General features: G+C 39.5%; 1 pseudogene across 1 annotated transcript; it reads right to left on the bottom strand.

Moving 5' to 3' along the window:
* Positions 1-21,053: 21,053 nt before the first annotated feature.
* Positions 21,054-21,484, bottom strand: LOC311615154 (bis(5'-nucleosyl)-tetraphosphatase [asymmetrical]-like; annotated as a pseudogene). Its single transcript has one exon. The product of its transcript is annotated as a bis(5'-nucleosyl)-tetraphosphatase [asymmetrical]-like (transcript).
* Between the last annotated feature and the right edge of the window lie 1,114 nt (positions 21,485-22,598).

Genomic DNA, 22,598 nt, shown 5'->3' on the forward strand with positions numbered 1-22,598 from the left:
ACAAACAACATCACTGGACATTTATAATATCTATGGCATACAATGTACAAGGGCAATTACTAACACATGTGGACTTCAGCATATAATTTACTTTGGAGTCAGGCAAAACCACTGATGTGCAGATTCTTGGCAAAGGAATGCTATACATACAAGGGAGTTGCTCCATGACCTTATTTGCATTTTTGACCCTGAAATCCCATGCTTTAAGAGGAAAGGGGAGGAGAAACCAATATGGCAGCATAGGTAAACACCTGAACTTGCTGCCTCACATAACCACTTCAAAACTACAACTAAAAGACAAAATAGGTACCATCCAGAACCATGGGAAGGCTAGCTGAGTTGAAATTCTACAACTAGAAGGAAAAGAGAACAGCACACTGAGACTCAGATGAGGAGTGGAGGTGCAGAAGTGAAGTGTAGAGGTACAGAGGTGTGAGGACACTTGTAAGGGCTTGCAACTGAGTATGCTGTTGTCTTTTTCAATCGGGAGGAAGACACAAGCTTCCAACTGCTCTGAACTCCAGTTATGGGTGGGACTCTGGGGACCCAGACTCATATGGGGAGAAACTGGACTATCTGGCATTGGGTGGAACTCGAAGGTGGCTTTCTCTCAGAGGTTCTTGCAGCGATCATTGTTCCTGCATGGTGCCTTGGGGCAGAAAGACACAGGACCTCTTCCAGGCAGGGCTGATGGTCAGCCATTGCTGTTTGCTCTACCCTGGTGATTCCCTGAGACCCTGCCCCACCCAATTTGTGCACAGAGGCTTTTGCATATGTATAGCCTGGTCCTTTGCAGTCTGAAACCTAACATACTTCAGCTGGGTCAAAGAGCCACAGAGCCTTCAAAAGAAGACTCAAGGCTTGACAGCGGCAGGCATTGCTTCACAGCTGGACCTCATCTGGGCACCTCCAAACCCCAAACAAAGATGAGGAATCTTCAGATCTCTCTGTAGCTCCTGCTGAGTGGCCTCTCTCCTTGGAGATCCAAGTGCCAATATACCCAGTGGTCAGAGAGAGACCATCCAGACTACAACTCTTCAGATCCATAAGAGACACACTCAGGGGGCAGACGCAATGAGTACCAAAGACCCACTGAAGCAAGTCTAGTCCCATAAGGGTCTCTCCAGCACAGAAGTTCTCTCATCATAGACACAACTGATCCTCACAGCCAATTGGCCTGGAGGCCAATTCCTCCCAGTGATACCAACAATGATCAAGCCTTAACTACAAGACTGTGCATAAAGCCCACAAAGGGGAGCACCAAGAATGTCCACATCAGGTAATTATGTAGGCTGGGCCACTAGGCCCTATAGGAAACCTAGCACACAAAGCCAGGCTATCAACATAGGAATCAGACAAAATGTAGAGACAAAGAAACAGGTCACAAATGAAAGAAATGGAAGAAAGCAAACTACTGGATATAGAGTTCAAAACCATGGTTATAAGGTTACTCAAGAATCTTCTAGAAACTGCTGATAAATTTAGTAAGACCCTCAAGGATATGAAAAAGTTTCAATTGTAGAAGGTAAATAAATTCCAGATACCAGGGCCTCCTCTTGGATCACCAGGGGGCATGGCTGGCTTGCAAACCACCACAGGCCCCTCACTCAGGCCACCCCACGACTGAAGGGAACCCCAACCCTGATCTGGGACACCCTTCAGGGCAAACCAGCTGGCCCCCACCAATGCAAGAGGCCTCTATCTTATCTAATAAAAGAGTAATATGCAGATTTACCACCACTCCAACATAAAAGATGGCTACCTACATCTGGTCAAAGATCCTGCCCCCATATGAACACAAGATGGCCATCACAAGATGGCCAGCAGGGGAGGGCAGTTGAGAAGGACCAGACCTGCAAGGGAGGGCAATTGGAGGTGATCAGCTCTGCAGGGGAGGGCAGTTAGGGGTTACCAGGCCGGCAGATGAGGGAAGTTGGGGGCAAACAGGCTGGCAGGGGAGCAGTTAGACATCAATCAGGCTGGCATGGGAGTGGTTAGGAGGTGATCAGACTGGCAGACAGAAATGGTTGGGTCAATAAGGAAGGCAGGCAGGCAAGCAGTTCGGAGCCAGCAGTCCTGGATTGTCAGAGGGATGTCCGACTGACTGTTTAAGCCCAATCCCACCAGGATTGGGTCTAAATAGACAGTCGGACATCCCTAGAGGGGTCCTAGATTGGAGAGGGACACCCCCCAGCCTTTGTACATGAATTTCGTGCACCAAGTCTCTAGTATTAGAAATAAACTACAATAAAAACAGCCCAAAAATTCAAACATTTGGAAGCTGAATAGCATGCTCTTAAACAATGATTGGTTTACTAATGAGATCAAATAAGAAATTAAAAACATCATGAAGACTAATGACAATAAAAACACAACAATGAAAATGATATGGGACACAATGGAAGCAGTCTGGAGAGGGAAGTTTATTGCTCTATAGGCCAACCTCGAAAAAAACAAGAAAAAATTGTAATAAATCATCTAACTCTACAACTCAAAGAATTACAAAGGAAGCAACAAGAAAGTCCCACAGTGAGCAGAAGGAAATAATAAAGATCAGAGCAGAAATGAATGACAGAGATCAAAAAATTAATACAAAGAATCAATGAAACCAAGAGCTGGTTCTTTGAAAGGATAAACAGGATTGATGAACCTCTAGACAGGCTCACCAAGAAGCAAAGAAAGAAGACCCAAATAAACAAAATCAGAACTGAAAGAGGTGAAATAATAACAAACCCCACAGAAATACAAAGGATTGTTTAAAAAAAACACTATGAACAATTCTATTCCAATAAACTGGACAACCTGGAGGAAATGGACATATTCCTAGAAAAATACAACCTTCAAAAACTCAATCAGGAAGAATCTAAACATCTCAATAGGCCAATAACTATGGATAAAATTGAAGCAGTCATTAAAAAGCTTCCAGCAAACAAAAGCCTGAAGCCAGATGGCTTCATAGGGGAGTTTTATCAAACATTCAAGGAAGAACTAAAACCTATCCTCCTCAGACTATTCCAAAAAACTCAAGAGGAAGGAACACTTCCAAGTTCATTCTATGAAGACAGCACTACCCTAATCACAAAACTAGATGAAGACACTACAAAGAAAGAGAATTGCAGGCCAATATCCCTAATGAACATAGATGGTAAAACCCTCAGAATTCTAGGAAATTGGATCTAGCATTACAGTAGAAAGATCATACATCATTACCAATTGGGATTTATTCTGGGGATGCAAGGCTGGTACAATATCTGCATATCTATAAATGTTATACATTACATAAACAAATTGAGAGACAAAAATGGTCATGTCAATTGATGCAGTAAAAGCATTTGACAAAATCCAACACACATTCTTGATAAAAACTCTCAGCAAGGTGTGAATAGAAGGATCATACCTCAATATAATAAAAGCCATATATGATTAACCCACAGCTAACATCATACTCAATGGGTGAAAACTAAAACCATTTCCCTAAAAACAGGAACAAGACAGGGATACCCACTCTTTACCACTCCTATTCGACATATTATAGTACTGAAAGTATTAGCCATTGCATTTAGGCAAGAAAAAGAAATAAAAGGCATCCAAATTTGAAAAGAAGTAATGCTGTCCTTATTTGAAGATGACATGATATTGTACATAAAAAAACCTGAAAGACTCCATCAAAAAACTGATAGACTTAATAAATGAATTCAGCAATGTAGCAGGATACAAAATTAACGCCAAGAAATCTATGGCCTTTCTATACACCAATAGTGAACTTACAGAGAGAAGCAATGACATTTACCATCGCACCAAAAAAAAATTAAGATACCTAAGAAAAAAAATTAACTAAGGAGGTAAAAGACCTAAACTCAGAAAACTACAGGACACTGAAAAAAGTGATAGAGGAAGAACTAAACAGATGAAAGAACATACTATGATCATGGATTGGTACAATCAACATCATTAAAATATCCATAATACCAAAAGCAATTTATAGATTCAATGCAATCCCCATTAAAAGACCAACGGCATATTTCACAGACTTAGAAAGAACTCTCTAAAAATTCATCTGGAATAAAAAAGAAAGAAAGAAAGAAAGAAAGAAAGAAAGAAAGAAAGAAAGAAAGAAAGAAAGAAAGAAAGAAAGAAAGAAAGAAAGAAAGAAAGAAAGAAAGAAAGAAAGACCCTGAACAGCGGAAACCGGTTTGGCTCAGTGGATAGAGTCTCGGCCTGCGGACTGAAAGGTCCCAAGTTCAATTCTGGTCAAGGGCATGTACCTTGGTTGCGGGCACATCCCCAGTAAGGGGTGTGCAAGCGGCAGCTGATCGGTGATTCTCTCTCATCGATGTTTCTAACTATCCCTCTCTCTTCCTCTCTGTAAAAAATCAATAAAATATATATTTTTAAAAAGACCCCAAATAGCCACAGCAATCCTGAGAAAGAACAAAGCAGGAGGGATCTCAATACCAGAATTCAAGCTATATTACAAAGCCACTGTTCTCAAAACAGCCTGGTACTGGCAAAAGAACAAACATATATAATAGATCAATGGAATAGAATAGGGAATCCAGATATCAACCCAAATCACTATGCTCAATTAATATTTGACAAAGGAGTCACGAACATACAATGAAGAGTCAAGACAGTCTCTTCAATAAATGGTGTTGGGAAAATTGGACAGATACATGCAAAAAAATGAACCTAGATCACCAACTTACACCATACACAAAAATAAAATCAAAATGGATACGGGACTTAAACATAAGACGTGAAACCATAAAAATACTAGAGGAATCCACAGGCAGCAAAATCTCAGACATATGCCAAAAGAATTTCTTCACTGACACTGCTCCTAGGGCAATGGAAGCTAAAGAGAAAATAAACAAATGGGACTACATCAAAATAAAAAGCTTTTTGACAGCAAAAGAAACCATCAACAAAACAACAAGAAAGACCACTGTATGGGAGAACATATTTGCAAATGTTATCACTGATAAATATTTAATCTCCAACATCTACAGGCAACTTATACAACTTAATAAAAGGAAGATAAAGGATCCAATAAAAAATGGACAACGAACTTAAATAGAATCTTTTCGAAAGAAGGCAGAAGGAAGGCCAAGAGGCACATGAAAACATGCTCAAAGTCACTAATTATCTGAGAGATGCAAATCAAAATGACAATACGGTACCATCTTACAACTGTCAGAATGGCCAACATCAACAAATCAACAAACAAAAGTGTTGGCGTGGACGTGGAGAAAAAGAAACCCTCATGCACTGCTGGTGGGAATGCCGACTGGTGCAGCCACTGTGGAGACAGTGTGGAGTTTCCTCAAAAAACTAAAAATGGAACTCCCATTTGACCCAGTAATCCCATTCCTAGGACTATATCCTAAGAAACTAGGAACACCAATCAGAAAGGATATATGCACCCCTATGTTCATAGCAGCACAATTTACAATTGCTAAGATTTGGAAACAGCCTAGATGCCCATCAGCAGATGACTGGATCAGAAAACTATGGTACATCTACATAGTGGAATACTATGCTGCCATAAAACAAGAAGGAATTCTTATCATTTGCAGCAACCTGGATGGAACTGAAGAACATTATGCTAAGTGAAATAAGCCAGTCAATGAAAGAAAAATACCACATGATCTCACTCATTTGTGGATAATAATAAAAAAAAAATTATAAACTGATGAACAAAAGATATATACAGAGGCTGTAAAGCATTAATCAGACTGTCAAATTACAGCAGGAAGATTAGGTAGAGGAGGGAGAGATAAGAGATCAACCAAAGGACTTATATGTATGCATATAAGAATAACCAATGGCTGCAAAACATTGGGGGGTGAGGGCATGGGTGGGGCAATGGTAAGTTATGTACACATATCATACCTTAATAATAAAAAGTTTTAAAAAAAAAAAAAAAAGAACAACTGTGGTACACCTCCACAATGAAATACTCTGCTGCTATAAAAAAAAAAAAAAAAAAAAAAAAAAAAAAAAAAGGAATTCTTACCATTTGCAGCAGCATGGATGGACCTGGAGAGTATTATGCTAAGTGAAATAAGCGAGGCAATGAAAAAAATACCACATGATCTCACTCATTTATCGAAAATAAAGAACATTATAACCTGATGAACAAAACGATAGACACAGAGGCAGTAAAGTATAATAACAGACTGTCAAATTACAGCTGGAAGGCTGGGAAGTGTTGGGGAGTGGGGGAAAGAGATCAACTGAAGGACTTGTATGCATGCATATAATCACAACCAATGGACACAAGACACTGGTGGGAGGTGGCGGGTGGAATGAGGGCCTGTGACAGGGGTTAGGGTAGGCTGGGGGAAGGTCAATGGGGAAAAGGAGCTATATGTACTACTATGTGTAATACTTTAAACAATAAAATAAAATTTTAAGAAATAAATATTTGGCTTTCAAAGAAGGAATTTGAAAAACACTGAAATCTCTAGAAGCTATGAAATTTGATAGTTGTAACCTTTTAAAGAGAGTTTTCCAGAGTTTAAGAGTATTCTCATACTTTTTTTTCCTTCAAAGATTCATAAATATCATTTATTGCCCAAAAATGCCCCTAATAACCATCCTCATTCCTAATGTGAAGTTATTAGAATTAATTATTTTAAATATTTTGATGTGAAAGTGATAAAAATGTGAAAGAGCTTCTTTTTCCTTCTTCTTTTTGAAAGAGCTTCTTTTCAATTTACTTAAATGGTGGATCCTATGTGGACAGGGTGTCCATTACATGGCTCTTGAAAATCAACTATGAGAACACTGACCCCACACAAATGAACATTGGTGTATGAATACACATATGCATTTTTCAGAAGGAAACTTTTGGCCAGTAGCTTTCACTAGATTCCTTGACCAAAACAAAAAAGGGTTAAGTTTTACTGATGAAGGAATGTCAGGCACTATGAACCTGAGTAGGGATGGTTTTATTGTGTACAGGGAGCCCTTCTGGAACTCTTTAAATCATTCTACATGGCTTACCATTATCATCTTCACCAAATTGCACAGCTAACCTCATTATGTGAATTGATATGATTATAATGAAAGGATTTTCCCTCCTCAAGGTCTAATTTATAAAGAAGATATTCTTCCCTCACCCTCCTCCCCAAGGCCTAATTAAAAAAAGAAAGAAAGAAAAAGAAAAAAAAAGAAAAGAAAAGGAAAAGGTTTTTTTCCTTCTCAGAGCCTGTGTTTTGACATCTGGATTAGATAATATGGTCCCAATTTTCTCCTCAAAGCTATCTCTCCTAGCCTCAAAGAACGTTTGGGACTTTGCCAAACAACAGGAAAAGGATTTAGATTATAGTGCGTGCTTTTTCCAGACCTGTCCTAGCTCTCCCAGATAGCTCTGTGCCCTGAACTGGTGCACTTCCAGGAATGAGATTCAGGGCCAGCTGTCAATGAAGCAATTCCTTCCACCTGCATCTTGTCCAGCCCCTAAATTACTAACTCAGAAAGGAAGTTGGAAAGTTAAAGAGGCACACTTTCTCTAAAGAGCCTTAATGAGGTCTGGCATCTTGGGGTGTGTGTGTGTGTGTGTGTGTGTGTGTGTGTGTGTGTGTGTGTTTTGTTTTTCGTTTTTTCCTTTCCCTATTAACAAAGAACTATTTGTACATCATAAACATAAGTAGAGTGGGGAAATTTACATCTTAAAATCATTTCCACTTAAAAGCCAAGACAAAAATTGTACAGGTGACTTTTTAAAAAGAAGGGGGGAAACTCCTCCACATAAGCCTTTTTCTTGAATAGGCTTCTAACTAGCGCTGGTACAGCTGCAAGGCTGCATTTAATGTCCCTGTGATTTATTACTCTAAAGAGGATATTCTCAGCCATCATCTGCAGAAAAGAGCCTAGTAGGATGTAGAATGGGGGATCAAGAACACATTGGAATGGGTTGAATTTTCCATGTGGTCTTCATTTTCCTTCTGATTGTACACTGAAAATATTTTTTTAAATTTAGTCACCACAAATATTATAAAAACACCTAGGCTAGGACAACTTTCAGAAGACCTGAACAAGGGACTGAAGCTACTAAAAAAGAGAAGAGTCCAAAACATCCTATATATTGAAAGGTGAAGCTTCCCAAAGCCACATCTAACACCAAAAGTCTTCCCTGACTTACAGACACATAACTGCTACCAAATCACAGCTATTAGGTAGAAAGAGTAGCTACCATTCATTGAGCTATGTGACAGGGAATGTTCTGGGCCATTTACATGGGTTATTTCATCCCCATTTTACAGATGAGGATATGTCAGCTGAAAGAATTTAAATCACTTTACCCAACATTGTCACAGAGTCTGTGAAAGAAGAGCCATGATCTGATCCCAGGTTTATATTATTCCAATAGTAGTGCTTTTACCCACTATAAAGTTTTTACCCCTTTTTCTTCTTAGATCCATCCCTCACCACAAATTCTAGGCCTCATACTGGGTCCTGCTACCCAGAAGCCCTAACTATAGTTGCCACCTGGCCTGCCCTCAAAAATAATGCCCCATGTGTAAAATTTACTATTTTATCCAAATATAATGTATATAACCCATAGAATCCTGGTTTTCCCATCAAATTTTTAAGAAAAATTATGGCACTTTTTTATATAATGAAACTCATTTCTAATTCTCTTTTTTGTCATCATATATTTTGTTTTAATTAATTTATTGGGGTGACATTGGTTAATATGATCATATAGGTGTCAAGTGTACATTTCTATGATACATGATCTGTACATTACATTGTGTGCCCACGACCCAAAGTCAAATCTACTATCTTTAAATTTTTTCTTGTGCATGCTCACATACACATACATCCTCTTATTCTACTGGTTCACATATATTTAACACTCACCATGTGCTAGACATCATGTTAATTACTTCACATGCATTTTCTTATTTGATTTTCCGCAGTTACCTTATAAAGTAGCTACTATTTTTACTCCTGATTTACAGATAAGAAAACTGAGGCTTAAGAAAGTTCCATCACTCATGCAAGCAATTGGAGAAGCAAGGATTTGAATTCAGATGCATTTCGTTTTAAAGCCCAACCTCTAGGCCCGGCTGGCATGGTTCAGTGGTTGAACCTGGACCTATGAACCAGGAGGTCACAGTTGGACTCCCAGTAGGGGCACATGCCCGGGTTGCAGCTCCATCCCCAATAGGGGGCATGCAGGAGGCATCTGATCAATAAGTCTCTCTCATCATTGATGTTTCTATCTTTCTCTCCCTCTCCCTTTTTGTCTGAAATCAATAATTTTTTTAATTAAAAATCCAACCTCCAAACCACTACATTCTGCTTCCACTCTTTTTAACTGTAGTAAAAAGATAGTATGTACCTGTGATATAATGTGGTGAGAATGGCAATTCACTTCTGTGGTGCTCCTCCAAAATCCCATAACCCAAGCATAATCATGAAGGAAAAACATAAGACCAATATCAATGATGGGGCATTCTTAAAAATTTCCCCCAAAACAATCAACAAAAGAATCCAAGTGACATCTGCAAAAATGCTGAAGTAGGGAACTCCAAAAGTCCATCCCTCCACAAGAGCAATAAACAAACTAGCAAAAGCTATCAGAATTAATTTTTCAGAACTCTGTATACCAATCAAAATCTTGCAGAAACAGGAGCATGTTTAATAAGAAAAAGCAGCTGTACTTTGACAAGAGAACTTTGTGACATCTTAACTTACCCTGGACTCATTCTTTGCTCCCCAGTTCATCAGAGGCCTTTGAAAGACAGTAGCCCACACTCCTGGTACAAGTACCCAGTACCCAGTACCCAGTGCCCAGTACCAGAGAGAACAGAACAGACCTTATTCTCAAATAATTGTCTGGTGATTTTTTTTGTTTTGTTCTTTCTTTATGACTTTGTGACTCCCTGAAAGACCAATTCAAAGGGTTTGCCTTTATTTAGTCTATCTCAGAACTCTTCCAGGGCTGAGGCAGCTACTGAGGGGGTTATCAAACACATTTGAAAGCAAACATATTATTTGCTGCCACCTGGGAATAACAGTTGAAGCAAATAACACACTAACTAAAAATCTCAGGAGGAAAGGCTGGGCAATGAGATGTGGCTCTTTGGCCCCTTGAGTGTGGCTCTTCCACAAAATACCACGACCTGAGCGAGTTTATTTTGAAGAAGTGGCGTTAGAAATTTAAGTTTTAAAAATTTGGCTCTCAAAAGAAATTTCAATCGTTGTACTGTGGATATTTGGCTCTGTTGACTAATGAGTTTGCCGACCACTGCTTTAGGGAATAAGGACTCTGAAAGCTTCTACATATTCCTGGGAATACAGAAGGCCATACACATGCCCAAGACTAGATGCATGCTCAGAAGAGAGCTGAGAATGCCCTAAGCTCTATGTTGGCTGACAATTTATACCTTCTCTTACATATCAATAATTTAAAGAAAATGAAACAACATAAATTGTTTTATAAAATGAGAAAACTCAGACATGTATTTTCATATAGTATTCAGTACACATTTTGGCTACTTGTTTCCTTTATTTTCAGTATGGTACTCAGACTCGCAACTGTGTACTCTTAGTTTCCACCACATGGTACATACAACTGGAAGTCAAAAACCAAAGTTGTGTTCTAGAATGAGTGCCAAAGTCACTTGTTCTCTGTTCTTTTATATAACATACTGTTCTAGTCTAGTGCATTTAATATTTTCTCACTCTAAGAATGTTACATTCTCTTTGAAGCTTTCTTAAGTTTTTGAACTATTTCTTGTTCTGTTGATTTGCTTCTCTTCTGCTCATTTTGTCTCTGTCTTGCATTTTGGATGCCCTTTTCAAATAACTAGTGACCCTTGGCTGCTCATTTAATTTTAAATTGAACTTCTAAATGCTGAACGGAAATTCTGTATAGCAGCAGGTTTTGTCAATTGGTGGGCTGCACATTAGAACAAGCATATAGCCTTCTGGGATTTCTTTTCTAGGTTTCCCTAAATGTTAACATCACAGGGTTGTTCAGTTTCTCCAAAAAAAGCTTCTTTAATCAACTGCTTTCAAGAGATCTGGGTAAGCCTGATATCTTGCATTCTAATGTTGGGCAGGAGAAGTGGGCTGACTGGGAATATATCAATCCAGAAGCAGATTTTCAATTATTTTTCCTGGTTTTTGGTTTCATGCATCACTGCTCTACTCTGTGCCTAGAATGCCAGAGCTCAAAGCTTCTCTGCTCCAGTTTTCCACATTATTCTTCCCCCCTGTGTTTGATTTGGCATCTTGACTGCATGAATGGGGATAAGAATTTGGAGCCTAACTGTTCTATAAACAGATTTTTAAGTGATCCTTTCTTATTGAACACCAGAAACAAAACGCAAAACAAAATGAAGAAATGAAAAAAAAAATCAGTTGATTATTTTCAAAGAATTTTAAATAAAACATATTAAAATAAACTTTAGAATATAGTTTAAAAAACAAACATGGTTATATGAACACATTACTAGAGCCACTCCATTTACTCACTGTCAAAGTTATATGGTTCCTCCAATTCCTGAGACTACTGGGAATTTTGAAGGGGGGAACCAGCTAACTTTTCATTGGTATCTCTTTTGTGAGCATATGGAATGAGACCTTCCTCCATTCTGTTATCATTTACCAGTCTTACATATGCTTTTCTTCTCCCCATATGTTGAGGTTAAGAGTTACTAATGTAGCCTGGTTTCATCAACTATGGTGAATAGAAAACAGAATAAAATCAGTGTACCAGTATAGAATATTCAATATCTGACTAATAGGTGTACTAGAAAGAGATAACAGAGGGGAAAGGAGGAAAGAAAAATATGGAAAAATCAAGACAAGATTATTCCTCAAAACTGAAGAACATAAATATCCAGATAGAAGGGCCCCCTGAGTGACCAGCACAATGAACGAGAAAATATCCCCAGTAAAGTTTATCATCACTAAATCTTCTAAAAGTCAGAGGTAAAGATAAGTTATAATAAGAGTGTGGAGGGGGAATCATAACAGGACACATATAGGGATCAAGAATATTCACTTGGCTCTAGCCTGTTTGGCTCAGTGCATAGAGCGTCAGCCTGTGGACTAAACGGTCTATGGTTTGATTCTGGTCAAGGGCACATACATCAGTTGCTTGATTCCTGGTCCTCGTCCAGGCACATGCTGGAGGCAACCAATCAATGTGTCTCTTTCACCTCTCTCTCTTCCCCTCTCTTTCTCTCCCTCTCTCCCCCACCCCCTCCCTTCTACTTTCTCTAAAATCAATGGGAAAAATATCCTTGGGTGGCGATTAATAACAACAACAACAACAAAAAGAATACTCATTGTGAATCAGAATCACATTTAATTCCTCAACAGCAACACTGCAAGTTTTTTTCTAACCTAGAAATAGATAGCCAGTGAAACAATACAAGGTTCTAGAGAAGAATAAAGACACTTTCAAATATTCAAATTTTCAAAGAATTTACTTCCAAAGCATCTTTTCTTAGGAAACTTCTTGAGCAGAACATATTAAATGCAGGAAACAGGTAATAGAATAGATGCAAAAAGAAGTCCCCAAATGACAATTGTGCATGAGACCAGAGCAGTGCTACTCAAAATGTGGAAATAAAGGCAATATATCATTTGAAGAAAAGTATTACAATTAGTTGACTGAAAGTTCTTTTCTTATTGAACACCAGAAACAAAATGCAGAAATTAAAAAGAAAAAAAATAAGCTGATTATGTTACAGGAATTTTAAAGCAATGGTATTAAAACAAACTTTAGAATAGAGTTGAAAAATTATGGTTATATGAGCACATTACTAGAGCCATTCCCAGAGCTTTGGATGGGGCTAGTGCAAATACAGGACCCTGGAGCTCAAACTCCATTAGTGTCAAGATAAATCTATCTTTGGGATAAGCATTAATGAGGGCACCATCAAAGAAGCTCCTTCAAAAAGCTTCTGTGACAGTTCTACCTCATTGCTTTTATAGTCATACCATATCTATCCTAAAATGAGAAAGAAGTATGTTGGTTGCACACATTATTTTATTGAACACTGGTGGCCTGATGCATGAAATTCATGCACATTAAAAAGGAATTAATTAGAGGAAATATTTTAATATTGCTGTTTTGTTTCCATCGCTCCATCCCAGTCTCTGTCTCTCTTTGTCTTTCTCAGCAGTCCTCCAGGCCTCCTGTCTCCCTCTCTACATCTTCCTCTTTCTTGGCTGGGAGGGGGCGGGGCCAGTGGGTGCAGCTCCATGCTCTGCCTGCCCTGGGGCCTTATTCTGAGAGAGGCTCGAGAGTGAGCTGGCAGGGAGGGAAAGAAAAGAGAAAAGGATGTGAGCTGGTGAGTGGTGTGTGTGTATGTGTGTTGTGTGTGTGTGAAGTTGAGCATTTGAGTGCCAGCCCCACCTCCCCCAGCCCCGTCCTCACCAGAGCTTCCTCCCACCAGAGCCTGCTGTGTGCGTAGCCTGGGTGTTAGGTTGAACCTTCGGTCATTGTGGGTATTATGGACCCTGGATCTTTATATATATAGATTTAATCTTTGCCAGACACTGTTATTTTACAAATATTACTAAAAATATTCATTAATTCTCACATTAACTCTCAGGGATGGGTATTTTTATCATCTCTGCATGGAAAGTGATGTTCAGAAGATAAAGCTATTGCCCAACGTCATGCAGATAAGTTGTAAAGCCAAGATTTAAAGTTAGGTCTCTCTGATTCCAGAACTTCACTGCACCCTAGATACCAAAATTCTTTCTATTTACTTGAATTTTCTACTCCCCTCATCTGTCATTACGCTTTACCAGCTCTGCCAATGACATTCTTCATTTGACAGCAGCCATGGCTGCCATTAACACAAACAATGCTTCTATTGCTATTATCCCAGCAAAGTGGGAAGGAGTTTCCCACCTCCACTCAGATTCCTGGATCTGCATATTCTAACTATCAGAGATGCAGTACTGTATACCAATCATTGGATCTACCTAGATATATACCACATCTTAGTATATATGACACATAGCACCCAACCCTACAAGATTTAATCCTCCTGGAATCTGAGTTGAGCCTTCAACTATACCTATTCTGTTGTTCAATCAGGCATTTTGTAAGCCCTCAGACAGTGGTGAGAGTGAGAGAGAAGGAAAATCCATTCTGAGTACATAACCATTCTGCTGAGGAAGAAATTACTGCTGCCTTCAGGATGAAAGGGATTCAAGTAATGGACCTGACACCAGGTAGCTGGAGGGTCTCACTGAAGAATGGTGCTGTATGGAAGACTGCTATCAAGTTGGACACTCAGCTGTGGCAGATGCTAAATTAGCTTCAGTGAAGGGAAGTCTACCCACTTGGATTACTTCCTTCCCCACTGTCCTTCAGAGCTACTGCTGATGGCATTATAATGGGAGAGCAATTCATTTCCACATAGTGCCAACATATTGCACTCACTCATCTGTAAATTATGGCAGAAACCTTTATGCCTGTCATTTGATAGCAGCAGATCCTCACCCCAACATAAGGCAACATAGGTATGGATTGAAAGAAGGGCACTAGTATGGCAGAATCAAGTGACACCTGTCTGGACCATCTGACCTACACTTTGTTCATGCTTACTGGACCTGGTTGAGCCACATCCTAAGTGTACCACTTCCATCACACAATACATCATTGATGTTTGTGCCCATCCTTATAACTTGGTATGTCAAATAACACCCAATTTATTGTAAGGAGCTCATATTTATAGACACTTGGTGCTTCTAATGGAAACATCCTAAAATGATCCCCACTGAGTCATATGCTTATAAAATTCCCTCCCCTGTGTTTAGGTAGAAGCTGTGACTTGCTTCTAGCCAACAGAATATGGCAAAAAGTGATGGGATAGTCACTGTGGTGATTACATTATATTACCTAAGACTCCATCTAGGCAGACTGGAATGAAAGCTTCTCCTGATGGCCTTTAAGAACTAAACTACATAGTGATTCTAGTTAGTAATGTGGTATTATGTACATAAAAGTTGGTGAGAATAGATCTTAAGTGTTCTCACACAAAAAAGAGTTGACTATATTAAGTATGTGATATGATGGATGTGTTATCTTGATCTTGGTAATAATTCTACTATGTATGTGTATATAAAAAAATAAAAATAGCCGAAACCGGTTTGGCCCAGTGGTAGAGTGTCGTTCTGCGGACTGAAAGGTCCCAGGTTTGATTCTGATCAAGGGCATGTACATTGGTTGCAAGCACATCCCCGGTAGGGGGTGTGCAAGAGGCAGCTGGTCGATGTTTCTCTCTCATTGACGTTTCTAGCTCTCTATCTCTCTCCCTTCCTCTCTGTAAAAAATCAATAAAATATATTTTTAAAAAATAAAATAAAAAATAAAAATAAAAATAAAAGCGCTGGCCAGTGTGGCTCAGTTGGTTGGGCATTGTTCCATGCACCAAATGGTTGCTGGTTCCATTCCTGGTCAGGGCACATGCCTAGGTTGCAGTCACTATTCCCAATAGGGGGCATGCAGGAGGCAACCAATCAAAGTTCCACTCTCACATTGATGTTTCTCTCTCCTCCTTCTCTCCCTTCCTCTCTCTTTAAAAATCAATCAAAATATTTTTAAAATAAAAGAACTAAACTTCAACAATGTAAAAGGACCTGTGACAATGCCACATGGCAAGGAACTACAGGCAGTCAGCCCCTGAGACTAAGAGAGGTCCCTGGTCAACAACCAGCAAGAAAACAGGGACCTCAGTCCTATAACTGAAAGGAAGTGGATTCTGCCTACAACCATGTAGTCTTGAAAGCAGACCCTGAGCTCCAGAAAATAAGGTACCTTAGCCCAGTGGTTTGCAAAGCTCGGCTCGTGAGCCACATGTGGCTCTTTGGCCCCTTGAATGTGACTCTTCCACAAAATACCACGTGTGGGCGCGCATGTACAGTGTGATTGAAACTTCGTGGCCCATGCGCAGAAGTCGGTTTTCAGCCTGAGCGAGTCTACTTTGAAAAAAAATGGTGTTAGAATACTCAAGGGGCCAAAGAGCCGCATGTGGCTCGTGAGCCACTGTTTTTCCACCACTTCCCTAGCCAATATTTTGACTTCAATCTTGTGAGACCATGAACAGAGGACTTAGCTAAGCCAGAACCAGATTCCTGACCCATGGAAACAGATAAGAAATGTACGGTGCTTTAATTCACTAAGTTTGGTACAATATTGTCATTCAGCCTTAGGTACCATGCCCTATGATCAGGTACTCAGTCTCTATTAGCACATCAGATGTTATTTTTAAAAGAATAATTATCTGCCTCCAAGGGCACGGCCTTTCTCCAGAACTTCAGATATCTAACCTCACTGTGACTTTCCTAGGGGTTTGCCAGAGACTTATTCTAGCACCATTGGAACTGAAATAACATCATATGGTCTAGGAGTCAGATCAGCTTGTGGTCTAGCCCTGCTGCCCTTTCTTGCCCTGGTCCTCACTTGAAACTGGTCAGAACAGGCGAAAATGCTGAGACAAGGAAACAGATCACAAATGAAAGAAATGGAGGACAAAAAGCAACTGGATATAGAGTTCAAAACCACTCTTATAAGGTTTTTCAAGAATTTCCTAGTAAAGGTCGATAAGACCTATGAGGATATGAAAAGGGATCAACTAGAAATAATAAGGGATCAACAAGAAATAATAAAGGATCAACAAGAAATAAAGAATACATTGTCTGAAATAAAAAAATATTATACGGAGTCCTAAAAACAGAATGGAAGATCGCAAGAATCAAGTCAAAGATTTGGAACATAAAGAGCCAGAAGATACTCGTCCGTAGAAGCAAGAAGACAAGAGAATCTAGAAAGTTGAAGATAATGTAAGAAACCTCTGGGACAACTTCAAGCGAACCAACATCAGAATTTTGGGGGTCCCAGAAGAAGAGAGAGAGCAAGATACTGAAAACATACTGAAAGAAATAGTGACAGAAAACTTCCCCCACCTGGTGAAAGAATTAGACCTACAAGTCCAGGAAGTGCACAGAACCCCAAACAAAAGGAATCCAAAGAGGACCACACCAAGACACATCATAATTAAAATTCCAAGAGCAAAAGACAAAGAGAGAATATTAAAAGCAGCAAGAGAAAAATAGTGCTCCTATAAAGGAGCACCCATACGATTATCAGCTGATTTCTCAACAGAAACCATGCAGGCCAAACGGGAATGGCAAGAAATATTCAAGGTGATTAATAGCAAGAACCTACAGCCAAAAATAATCTACCCAGAAAAGCTATCACTCAGAATCGAAGGCCAGATAAAGAGCTTCATTAATAAAATAAAAAAAATTTTTTAAATTTTTAAAAAGCTAAAGGAGTTCATCACCGCTAAACCAAAATTATATGAATTGCTGAAGGGGGGTTTTCAGAAGAGAAAGAAAATAAAGATAAAAATTATGAACAACAAATACATAACTATCAACAAGTGAATCTAAAAACCAAGGAAATTAAAAAACCTGATGAACAATATTAACTGTTGAATATAATAGAATCAGAGGTACGGAAGGGGAGTGGACTGATGATTCTCAGGGAAAAGAGGAGTGGGGGATGTGGGAAGAGACTGAACATAAACTGTGCACCTATGGATGAGGACAATGGGGGATGGGGAAAGGGCAGAGGGTGGGGTAGGAACCTGGTGGAGGGGGAAAAAAATGAGGAACTTTTGTAATAATATGAACAATAAAGGTTTATTTAAAAGAAGAAGAAGAAGAAGAAGAAGAAGAAGAAGAAGAAGAAGAAGAAGAAGAAGAAGAAGAAGAAGAAGAAGAAGAAGAAGGAGAATAAGAAGAAGAAGAAAAGAAAGAAACTGGTCAGAACAGTATCCCCATGTATTGTACCCAAAATCCTACAAGATCTAAGAATGCTGAACCACTTTCTTAGTGGTATAAAGTACAGTATTTTGTCCTCTACCTTAGAAAGGATATTCTGAACCCAACTCCCAAACCTGTAGAAATTCACAATGTAAATATATTCATCAGTGTAATATTCTGTAGAGTATAAAGATGTTTAAGCTTCCTACTTACGATATTATTATGGAAAGTATGAGAGTTAAAATACTTGAGGTAAAACAGTGCGCATGTCCTTGCCAAATAAAGGTAAACTTCTTGTTAACTTTTGACATATAATTTACATATAAAAACCAGAGCCCTTACTTTTGACAGTTATATATATATACATACCCATGTAACCACCACTCAAAACAACATATGCAACATTTTCACTATCCCAGAAATTTCCCTCTTGCCCTGTCCAGTTATTTCCTTGAGGTCAACCCAGAGGCAACCACTTTCTGATTTCTTTCTCTGTAGATTTGTATTGTCTGTTCATGGAAGTCATTTAAATGGAATCATGCAGTATAGACTTTGGTGTATATCTTCTTGCACATAAATGGTGTTTTTGAGATTGTAAACTGCTTTCAAGTCTTCCTATTAATAAACATAAAATAATTTTGGAGCAAGGTGTATACTTCTCTATCCAAGCTGTGCGGAGATGAGTTTCTGGTTATTGACAAGGAGGTAATGAAAATGATGGGGTGCATCTTGAAAAAAAATATCTTTTTGTGAGGCAGCTGCTTCAGGTGAAATCATAACATGAAAATGGAAACTATTCTCCTCTGGCAAGAGAAAGGTGGCAGCTTCTGCCAGCAAAAAAAATTCAAGGAAATTAGAGGATTTACAATACTTGGATTCATCCACCCAAAGATTCATTCGTCTCACTCCACTTGTCCCCTGTCTGATTTTTTAAAAATGGACCTGACAAGGTTGTACATTTAGCTTTTTTTATCATCTGTGCCACCCCTATTATCAGATCCTGAGCCTGATTTTTAGTACAGTCTATCCTGCAACTACAGGAGATAAGGATCTCCTTCAATTTTTCCATATAGCCAGAGTTTCCACTGCAGTCAAAAGCAACCATTCTATTTCAAGATCTTTATAAATAACATTGTATATTGATTAAGTACCACAGCCATTTGACCTTCCCATATGTTTCCTTGCAGCTCCATATCACACCAATACAATACCACATACACAAATGGAAGCTCAAGTAATTGCAATGTCATTTCATGTCAGGAGTTATTTCCACATACTTAGTACCACCGGTAGGGTCCTTATGCTTATACACAAGTGAACAATTCAAATCTAGAACCCCATCCTGAAAGTCTATTTTCTAGAACCACTTCTAATATCAAATGTCTTAGCCAGGGTCTCTTAAAACAGAGCTTGAGTTAAAAATTCACATACTCGCTCTCTTCCGCCACGCTGCCGGCGTGAGTGGGACAGAGCCCATGCTAGCATGGAAAAGGCTCTTTTGTTTATTGCATCGGACTCGGCTCCCTGGTGGTCCTTGGGGATCACAAAGTCTGGGCATAACAAAATTATGATTAGAGAATAAGCCTATGTGAAAAAATAAAACTGCTATTATGGAAAATATTATAGAAATTAAAAAAAAAAAATCACATACTCACCGAAACCAGTTTGGCTCAGTGGATAAAGCTTAGGCCTGTGGACTGAAGGGTCCCGGGTTCGATTCTGGTCAAGGGTCCTGGGTTCGATGTACCTTGGCTGCAGGCACATCCTCAGTAGGGGGGTGTGCTGAAGGCAGCTGGTCAATGTTTCTCTCTCATCGATGTTTCTAGCTCTCTATCCCTCTCCCTTCCTCTCTGTAAAAAAATCAATAAAATATATATTTTTTTAATTCACATACTGGTTTGGCTCAGTAGATAGAGCATAGGCCTGTGGACTGAAATGTCCCAGGTTCGATTCTGGTCAAGGGAATGTACCTTGGTTGTGGGCACATCCCCAGTAGAGGGTGTGCAGGAGTCAGCTGATCTATGTTTCTCTCTCATCGATGTTTCTAACTCTCTATCGCTCTCTCTTCCTCTCTGTAAAAAAATCAATAAACTATATTTTTAAAATTTTCACATACTAACCATTTGGGAGTTGTGCAAACCTAAGGCAACAAGGATGATGAAGTGAGGCAAAGGAAGATATAAAACAATTTAATGCATGAATGCATTACTTCACGGGCCTTTGGCTGAATTAAACTGAAGGTCATTTGCCAGGTTTTCTCAGAGTGGTTTAAAGGAAAACACAACATTTCAGAGTTGTTAAGGAAGGAAGAAGTTTATCTGCCTGGTTCCCTCATGCCTCCTCATTTTCACTAAATTTCATACCCCAAGATACTGACTAACCTTTACCTCCAGGTTCCATCATTTGGTCCCTTGGCAGCTTCTCACAAACCCAGATCCCATACCCATGGTATGGCATTTTACCCAAGTGTGGAAGTGGAGTGATAACTTGGTAGTCATGGTCATAGTTTATGAAACATGAAGATCATGCAGGTTCAGAGTTTCAACTCAGGCTACCTTGTAACTCTGAAAGCTCATGCAGGATGCCAAAAATGGAATGGTAGCAGCATAATATGGAAATGGGAAGTAACTTGGAAAATAACTTGGAAGGCACATAAGTTTATGTCTAATTCAAATTAGTCCAAATAAGACAAAAGGATAATTTGGACTATAAGTGTGACAGTAGGGATGAAAAAGAGAAAAAATTTAGGATATTTTGAAGAAAGACCCAACATAACTTTCTAATGAACTGGATGTGAGGGGTCAGAGAAAGGGAAGATTCAAAGATGACCCTTACATGTTTTCCTTGACTAACTGGATGAAACATGATCATTTCTGAGATATGGGGTATTGGGAAGGAATCAATATTTAGTATAATACTGTTCAACAATTTTGATCAAAAAAATTTGTGTTTGTGATTTATTTTTGTTTGCTTGCTTGTTTGTTTATTTGTTTGTTTTTAAAAATAGATAAGCTGCTTGGGGTTTATTAAGTACAAGGATGTAGTTTTTTAACTCTTCCTTTGCCTTCCTTTCCGCTCAGCTAAGATTTTTATTTGCTCCCCTCTTACTAACATATCTGCTCTTTGCAATGATGAGCTAAAGACCAGTACAACCTTCCCTGGAGCTGAAGATGGTTTCATCTCAGATGGCCCTAAAGGATCTTACTGAGGGGAATGACTTTGTTTCAGTCAGTTCAGGTCACTGTGGAGCAGAAAAACTGGTGTCTTTGGAGAACTGCCTTCATCTCCTTGAATTGTACCAAACAGCAGGCCTTATCCAGCCCGAGCCAGCATTAAGCTTGGGAGAGGTGGATCTCCACGTCATATTCCTTCATCTCTGCCAACTAGTAGATGACTGTTTTAGGCTTCTCCCTGGCCACATAATTGAGCACCCTTCTGAACCACCCAATCATGGTCAGCTGACTTGCTTTTAGGCCTACTTCCTCCTAATTCTTCCACAGGGTTGTTTCCAATTCGTTTTCTTATGGTTCCAATGGCCTTTAGGAGGACTCCAGTGATGAATTCCATCTGATGCCTGTAGCAGTAGAAACTCAACTGCAATATTGTTCATCTTGGGAATGAGGAATCTTCAGAAGATGATCAAGCCACATGCTCTCAGAACCATGATCTGTTTGAGAACCGAAGCAGAGGGAGGTAGGAGGCCTTTGTGATTTGTTTAAGACTAAATCATTAGACTTAATAACCATATCTCATAACAAGTTCATTTCATAATTCAGCCAAAGGCCAGCCTTACATATGGATAGGACCACTTGTATGATGTACTTGTCAATACACGGAATAACCTGCCCCAAAAGATCTCCCACACCTATTGGCCAGCTGCCCATAATCTGTGTTCTGATAATCTATTGCAATGTAACAAATCACCCCAAACATAGTGGCTTAAAACAACATAGACCCTGCTCACACCAATGGGCAAGGTTTGGCAAGGTAGTCTGATCTTTTCTTCATTGGTGTCAGCTGGGATGGCTCAATTGGAAGCGAGAAGATCTAATATGTCTAAGATGGCTCACTTACATTGACTGGCAAGTTGGTACTAGCTATAAACTGAGAGCACAGCAAGGGCTGAGAGCTAAGAGCTTCACTTCCTCTCCATAGGGGCCTCTTCATGGGCTGATGGGCCTTCCTCACAGCATATGGCCAGGTTCTAAGAATAAACACCCACGGAGACAGAAAGGAAGCTGCCAGTTTCTTGAGTCATAGCCCCAGAAACTGTCACAGTGCCATTTCTGCCATATTCTATTTGTCAAGTCTTCACAAAACCCAGATTCAAAAAAAGGGGACTAAACATCACCTCTCAATATGAGTGTCAAAAATTTGGGGGCCAGCCCTAGCCAGTTTTGCTAAGTGGATAGAGCATTAGCCCACAGAAGGAAGGGTCCTGGGTTTTATTCCAATCAGGGGCAAAGTACCTCGGTTGCAGGCTTAATCCCCTGCCCAGTTGGAGTTCATGCAGGAGGCAACCAATCCATGTGTCTCTCTCACATCAGTATTTCTCTCTGTGTCTCTCCCCCTCATTTCCACTCTCTCTAAAAATCAACGGAAAAATATCCTTGGGTAAGGATTAACAAAAAAAGGGGGGACATGTTTTCAAATGGCACAGCTTAGCCAAGCCAGTGTTGTTCAGTGGTTGAGCACCAACCCATGATCCAGGAGGCCACAGTTTGATTCCTTGTCAGGGCACTTGCCCAGGTTGCTGGTTCAATCCCCTGTGTGGGGTG

This window comes from Pipistrellus hanaki, assembly GCF_964339955.1.
Source record: "Pipistrellus hanaki genome assembly, chromosome: X".
Classification (NCBI taxonomy): Eukaryota; Metazoa; Chordata; class Mammalia; order Chiroptera; family Vespertilionidae; genus Pipistrellus; species Pipistrellus hanaki.